This window comes from Camelus ferus, chromosome X (assembly GCF_009834535.1).
Source record: "Camelus ferus isolate YT-003-E chromosome X, BCGSAC_Cfer_1.0, whole genome shotgun sequence".
In the NCBI taxonomy this organism is placed as follows: Eukaryota; Metazoa; Chordata; class Mammalia; order Artiodactyla; family Camelidae; genus Camelus; species Camelus ferus.
This window is the reverse complement of record NC_045732.1, coordinates 82,934,702-82,942,916: the sequence shown is the minus strand read 5'-3', so window position 1 is coordinate 82,942,916 and position 8,215 is coordinate 82,934,702.

Sequence of the window (8,215 nt, the reverse complement as noted above, 5' to 3'; positions counted from 1 at the left end):
AGTCTTGAAAGCTACTTTGTCTATTCTTCCCATAAAATTGGATCCAAGTTGTTACTTCTTAGTAAAACATACAGAGGTTTGTCCATAAGAGAGAAATTTGCAATCCAATTTCAGCAGTAGCCAATGAGCCTGAGAAAACCTCACAGTTAGGATTTAGTTTTGTGTTTTGGGAAACTTAGGACACTATGAAGTCTATCTGGATTTAGGTTCTAATATCAGATGCCCTAAATACCAAACTTGGATTTGGGCAAACTGCAATTTTTCTTTGCTGACCTTATGTCCCTTTAAAGCTAAAAGTTTTAGCAAGTGGATGCTGTCTTCCTGTGAGGAGGCTTGAGGAGAGCAAAGAAGCAAATCATCCACACATTGCAACAAAGTAGAACCTCTAGGGAACTTTATGTCATCCAGATCAGCCTTCAGGATTTTTAAGAAATAAGAAGGACTCTCAGTAAAACCCTGAGGAATTGCTGCCCAGATGAATCGTTTTTCTTCCCAAGTGAAGGCAAAAAAGTATTGGCTAGCTTCATCAATGGAATACTAATGAATGCACTCCATAGATTAATTACAGTAAAGAATGTGCTTCCAGTAGGAATGGATATTCGTAAAGTATGAGGGTTAGGAACAACAAGATGTTGAGGGATAACAGTGTTGCTGTGTTTGGAGGTCCTAGACAAACCTCCACCCTCAGCCCTTAAGGTTTTTCGCTAGTAAAGGGGAAATGTTACAGGGACTAGTACAAGGGATAATGAGGCCTGGAGCCTCGTAATCTTCTATTTTGGACTTTATGCCTTTAAGGGCTTCTTTACTTATAGGGTATTGATTAATACTGGGAAGAGATTTTGAAGGATCTATCTGAATCTTGATGGAAGATGCACTGTGAATTTTGACTTCATGGGAGATTTTGCCCATAAGGAAAGTGGTCATTGATTCCACAAGAGCAAATGATCAGTTTCCAGAATCAGCTCTAGTACTGTCAGAGATCGAACAAATAAAAGATGTCAAAGGGTCATTTAATTTACCTGGTTGGTTACTTTGATGACTACTGTCAATTTCTAGAATTATTTCCCCCTTTTGGGAGAAAGAAATTCTGGGACGATACTTTTCTAAGAAGTCTCAGCCTACAAAATGGATAGGGTCCAAGGAATAAGGAGAAAGGAGTTTGTATCTCTCAAAGGGCCTGAAAAAGGGAATAGGTTCAGAGACAGGAACTTCTTGGGGCACATTAGAGATCCCCGCTACTTGAACTGTTTTAGTACCCTGAGGCATAGGCTGCTTTACAGTAGTGGAATTGAGCACCAAGGGCTTGATTCTGGTGTCAATTAGGCCTGGAAGAGATTCAGCTCCAATCTGGGGAAATGTTTCACCATGCCAATTGAGAGGAAGAATTGGGAAGAGCCCTTGTATTTCCTCAGAGCCTTGTCATTGAGAATGAGGAGGACATCAGAGAGGAAATTAGAGGGCTGAAGGTGTCTCAAGTGCTTAAGTTTGTAACAATCTCTTTTCTAATGTCCTGGTTCTTTGTGATAACAGCAGAAACTAGGAGGAGAACCTTCATTTAGGAGCCTTCATTTGCTGGAGTTGAAGATTAAGAATTTTGATGGTCTTCCTTGGAGGGGACTCATCTAAAGTGCATGAGAGCTTGTTTGCCAGATTAACTAAATCTGGAGTAGACACAGATTCTCATTCCATCCTGGTCCTTTTTATTGGAAGGGAAAGGTCCCAGTTCAGCCCATTAATAAAGACACAGTTAACAGCTACCTGGGCAGAATCAACGTCTGAAAGAACAGCAGAATTTTATTTAAAAACAATCTGAAGTCAATTGCAACAGGCATGAGCAGGTTCATCAGATTTTTTTTTTTTTTTTTTAAAGCAGAGAAAGGTTTATTCCAAGGACCAAGCAAGGAGAATGAGCGGCTCATGTTCAAAAGACCCAAACTCCTCCGGTTCATCAGATTTTTGCATGAAAGCCTGAATTTTGTTCTAATCAACAGGCTTTGGAAAAGCCCTAGGAGTTGCTCAATGAATTCATCTAGCAACTGCCTAAGCCTGATCATGTAACAACCTAGTGGGCTGATCCTTCAGCTGTTGCTGTAGAAACCCTTCAGGATTTTCCCAATTGGTGGTTTTCATCTAATGCTGGGCCTGGCCTTCACCAACAAGCTTATGAACGAGCTAATGTAAGTCAGAGAAACCAGGCTGGTACGTTTGAATGACTATATTAAATTCCTCAGTAAATCTGTGAGGATCTTCAGTTGCTTTGGGAAAATCTTCAACTATGTCCTGCAGTTCAACTTAGTCAAGGGAATGTAAGAAATTATGGGGTTAGCTTGTGGATCCTCAGAAGGCTTAATTTTACAGAGACAGGTTCTGATAAGTTCAGAGGAAAAGGAAATGGGGAAAATTTCAGTGAAAGGAGAAGTTCAGGGAGAGCGTTAGTGTAGGGGAATTGAGGGAGTAAGAGGAGGGGTAGGTAGCTGAGAAGGGAAAGAGGAAGATGGTGCCAGAGGCGGAGTCTGACCAGAGGGAGCTGAGGGTGTGGCTGTGCAGGGATTTTGCAGCTCTGGTTAACATCTGTAATTAGTAGACTTTAAGGACATTTACATGTACAAGGGAAATCTCCATCAGTAAGGGTGTCTCCCTTGCTATACCAGGAAGAGGAGAGGAGGGTTGACACTAAATCTCTAGAAACTCTTACAAATGGAGAAAGAGACTTAAATCTGCATCACAACCTTACACTTGTTTACTGTGCTTCTCCCGGTCACCTCCCGTAACTGACTCCCCATCCCCCAACATCTTTTGTCTTTAGCTGGAGGTGGTATTTAGGGTGGTGACTTGAGCCATTTGGGGGAATTACTCAGTTTTCCTGGGTCCCTCCCATGTATACAGGAGAGATACATGTTATTAAACTTGTTTTTTCTCCTGTTAATCTGTCTTATATTACAGGGAGGTCTCAGGTAAGAAGCTTGAAGGGTAGAAGGAAAATCAGTTGTTGCAAATTGCAGGATTTCCTTTTTTTTAAGGTGGAATAATATTGCACTGTATCTTTATTATCTGTGTGTGTATATATATATATATATATCTTTATATCTATATATAGATATGTGTGTATATCTCACATTTTCTTTTTCTATTCATCTGTTGAAGGACTTTAGCTAGTTTCCATATCTTGACTACTATGAATAATGCTCTAATGAACATGGGAATACAAATATCTCTTCGAGATAGTGACTTCATTTCCTTTGGATATATACCCAGGAGTGAACTTGTTGGAGCATATGGTAACTCTATTTTTGGTTTCTTGAAGAACCTCCATACTGTTTTCCACAGTGACTGCACCAATTTACATTCCCACCAACAGTGAACAAGGGTTCCCTTTTCTCCACATCCTCTCCAACATTTGTTAACTCTTGTGTTTTTAATAATAGACATCCTAACAGATGTCAGGTGATACCTCATTGTGGCTTTGATTTGCAGACAATTTTTACTTTAAAAAATAAGCTTTAGCAACTACCTGCATATATAGAAGTTCCACAAATGGTAGCTATTCATCATTTGTTTTCATAGCTTATGGTTACCATTTGATGACAAAATAGAACAGATGACCCATAATATGTGTTATATTCTAAAATACAATTACGGTGATATTTAGAAGTCATTTAGCCAAGCATTCTCAACCTTGGATGCTCATCAGAACCATCCAGATGGATTTTAAGGAATATATGGTTACAGGGTGCCCCAGTTCCTCCTTCTTCCTCCACCCACCCCCAGGCCGAGTTCTGGTGACCACGTGATCCTACTGCAGGCACAGTTCAGAAGTACTCATCTGACGCAGGCCTCATTCTCCAGCTGGGAAAGTAAGGTCTAGGAATTGATGTGATTAGGGTTTCTCCTCAATTTGGAACTTTACAATATCCTCCTCTTGTTGAGAGAGAGCACAGTATCCTCCGGCTAAAATGAGGAGCTGTGTTTGTCACTGGTGGGGAACTAGGATGTTGACTTGCTTCCGATCCATTTCCTTTAAACACACACACACACACACCCAGAGTTTGGTTTCTCCAATTTGAAGACTGGCTCCAGCCTTGAGGGGCTCCAAAGGCAAGCACCACTTTTTTAAGTGCGGATGGAGTGTAGAGTCAGATAATTTATCTCGCTCCTTTCAATACTGCTGGGCTGTCAGAATAACAGAATAACAGAGCATGCTCCTCCTGTCATCAGGGCTCTGCTCAACCCTTTGATTGCTTTTGGTTTACAGATGAAGCAGGGGAAGAACCGTCTATGGAAAGCATATACGCGGCACTGTCAACAGGAGGGCATCCTACGTGAAGACTTTGTCAGGTCAGTGTCACCGGCACACAGCGCCGGGCGGCCAGTGCCAAACAGCAACTGCTCTCCCTTTGCGCTCAACACAGGCCGGCCTGTCACATTCCTCTCAGCACAGCACCCGGGCCTAAAAGGACGCCTTCAAGGTAGAAAATGCCGGTTTATTAATTGGAAGCAGGAACATCAAAAGGATTCTGAAAAATAAATCACCTTATTTCCCCTCGATAATCCAGCTACATCAATGTCTGTCCTGTTTATGTGCATGTCGCCTGTCCACGTGTACTCAGGGTGCAGACAGGAAATTTCACAGCTGTAAGCGCTGTCTATGCCACGGAGGGGTTTGCTTTCCTTTCATCATAAGCATTTTGTAAGTCTGGGGCTTGCAAACTCTTCCTGTAAAGGTCTATACAGTAAATATTTTAGGCTTTGTGACCAGTCTGTGATGGCTACTCACCTCTGTCATCGCAGCACAAAAGCAGCCCAAGAAGGTAAGGAACAGCGTGGCACTGCTCTCTTCCCATACAAATTTACAAAACTAGGTGGTGGGCCACCTCGGCCATGGTCTGCAGACTCCTGTACTAAAATGGGTATATTTACCATTTAAATAGCTGCAGAATATTCTACCTAGTGGGGATACTAATTTACTTGGTATTACTCTATTGCTGAGCATTTGGGATTTTTTTCCTGTGGATGGGCGTTAAAATAAATAATGTGCCATTATAAGTAATATTTTAATAGGAGGAAGGTTTTCTCAGTTTGGATTAGTTTTTGTAACATAAATTCATATGTAAGGAGCCCAAACGTGCAGATACTGATATTTCACCAAATTGCTCTAAACGGGTCGATTTTAACGCCACCAGTAACATATACCTGTTTCTGCACAGCTTTGCCAACATCAGATTTTAGTTTTATTAGTTCAATTGAAGCAAGTTATTGTTTGAGAGAACTACTCCAAAGCCACCTTTTATAAATGAATTATTTGTGCCTGCGGGATGCTGAGCGGCCTGCATTAAGCTGAACATCCAGAGAATGGGAGGACTGGAGGCTGGCCTGGATCCTCTAAGCACCATCCTGTCTCAAGGTGCTTCCTCGTAGGGGCCACTGCTCCACATAAACTCCAAGAAGAAGACATCACATTGTTTTCCCTTCTTGGTCTCAAAACGGTGTCACATTAGTCATTCTGATGTGCTGTGGCTCATTTAGAAATACCCCACACCCTGAGATGTGCAGAAAGACTGTGAACATAAAGAGGTCAAACATTTTAGCAAGGCCCACAACATAGTGAATATCCACAAGTAACGGAGGACTGGAGCGCTGGAATAGTGATGGAGACAGGGCTGCTTGCCCAGTATGCAGGGGAAGGCACTGGAATATGACCAGCCATAAAAGGTAGAAGCCATCGCTAAGGATGGTGAAATGATGTTCTATTTTATTATTTTATTATTATTCTACTCAATGGATGGAAATGAAGTAGTACTTAAGACAAGAGAAAGGATGTCAGCTCCCGATAAGGAGATACTATTTCAGGTGGGTCACCTGTCCAATATCCAGCCTCGCCCTCTGCTGGACTTCTCCGATGCTGTGTCTACACTGCCCCCTCCACTTCGCATGCTGCACCTTGGAAAGAACAAGTCACCACAGGCCTTTCATATGTCATCTAAGTCCAAGAACAACAGATATAACTACGGTGGTGTGAGGTCAGTGAGGAGGGTGAGAAAGCAGCTGAGATTCTGAAGGCTGGAAGGGCACCATTAACTGGATCCAGAAGATGATGGCGAGAAGCATCCCTTTAGTGACAGCACAATGCCCAGAGGGAAGGAGACTCGGCAGCAGGGCAGCTTGGGAAAAGGTAAGCAGGGGTTCCTGAGAGATACGTGCAGCACAGGTTTTAAAAGAAAACAAAATCAAAAACAAAACAGCCAGAAGCACACACACTAACGGAGGTCCCACCTAGCTGCAGGAACTGGACGTGAAGGTCAAGGCTGGGGCTCAAATTCAAAGACAGGTCCCCTGCCCTATGTGTATGTCTCTAGGTGTATGTATGAGGGTGTGTGCTAGGACTGAGGAACCAAAATGATTTTGAGGAGACACTGCCTGGGTTCAAACCCCAGCTCTAATGCAAGTTGTACATCCCTGGGCAAGTTACATAACCTCTCTGCGTCTCAGCTTTCTCATCTGTAAAATGGAGAATAAAAATACTTATGTCATAGAACTTTGGTGAGAATCAGACTGGTATATATAACACATACGTGTGTGTGTGTGTGTGTGTGCGAGTATGTATATACATGAATGTGTATGTACACACACATGGCGCTTGGCACACAGCACTATATAAGAATTTGCTGTTATATATGACTTCCTCAATATCTGAGCAAAGACAGGCTAAGACAGAATCTGTGAACAGGAGTCAGCTGCACCCAGAATTCATCCCTTTACCAAACCAGCCTTCATCATTCATCCCTCCCCGCTGCCTGAGCAAGGTTTATGTGGTGAATGCCTTCAGTGACCTGCTTTTGTTTGCATGTTACTTTATGACATCTTCCTTCATGGTATGTCCCGTCCTCTCAAATGGACTGCGCTCTTGAGAAGGCCTCCTTGGTACCTCCTGAGGGAACTTGTTCTCAACTGACAGGAACCCACAAGGGCTCAACACTCTATTAACTAGGAGCTCAGTGAACACAATGTTTTTAATGTGAAACCAGCCATGGTACTGACACAGTTGCCTGCTTCTCTGGGATTTCCTGATGCAGATGTTCAGGTAAAGGCACATCTCAGATGTCGGTCCATTGAGTGTGTGGGGATGAGACTGAGCAAAGAGGTCAAGCGGCCCCAAAATACAAACAGGCCACGGGTGAGTCACAACGAAAATAATGTACCTCAGACTAAATCCAGTGTGATTCTAAAGAACTGACCTGAATGCTGAAAACAACAAGTCTTCTCCTTTAGGTCTCTACCTACCCTTAAGAATGACAGTAAAACTATGGGACCATAATTGTAATACATTTACAATATAACTCATAAATTCCATAGGATTCATTGATAAGTTATCATTCCAACCATATTTTCATGGATATTGTATTGAGTCTAGGAATCAAAAAACAGATCTTTTCCTCCTTAAATCAACACAAGTTTTTATACATGTAGCTGAGAAGTCAATGTGTGAACCATCAGTGGCAACAAAAACATTCTGGCCCTTGATAAGCAACATACAAAAAGAAGACTTAGAATCTCAAATGGCAGCTCAGACCTGGGAAGGACTGTAATTTTTCTGTAAATTGAGAGACACAGACATCAGTAGGTTATGAAGACTTTTTGAAGAAATACACAGCAATGTGGCTGCAAGTAGTACACTCTAATGTAGTATCTGTTATTAAAGTGGTGAGATTGTGGGATGGTAATGCAACCTCTCTCTTATCACCAAAGTTAAGTGTTAAAATATTTCATGAGTGCTAATTCCCAAACAAGTCACCATACACAAACTTCAGGTGTTCAAATATGTGATGAAGTGCATAACCCACAAGATGGAGAAGCATTAATACTAAAATGTTGAATACACTTACAAACACTTAGCTAAGTTTTGAATCTTTCCTCTTTCATACAAACACACTGATGCTGCCAACTAAGCAGAAAATACTGAAATAGAAATGGCAGAAATCACTGTAGAGAACAGGAGAGTTTTTTCCAGAGCATGACAGTGCAGTCCACTCCATCACTACTGACCCCAGGGGAGCCTGATCGCACCTGGACTCGCCAGCTCTTCCTGCACACACGCACACGCACACTCCTCTCTTCGAGCAATTCCTTTACATTCGAGGCAGCTTAACAGGTCCGGGCACTTTTCAAAAACCTTTCCTTTATCTTCTGGACTGAAATGGAGGCTCAGGGTGATTCTCAA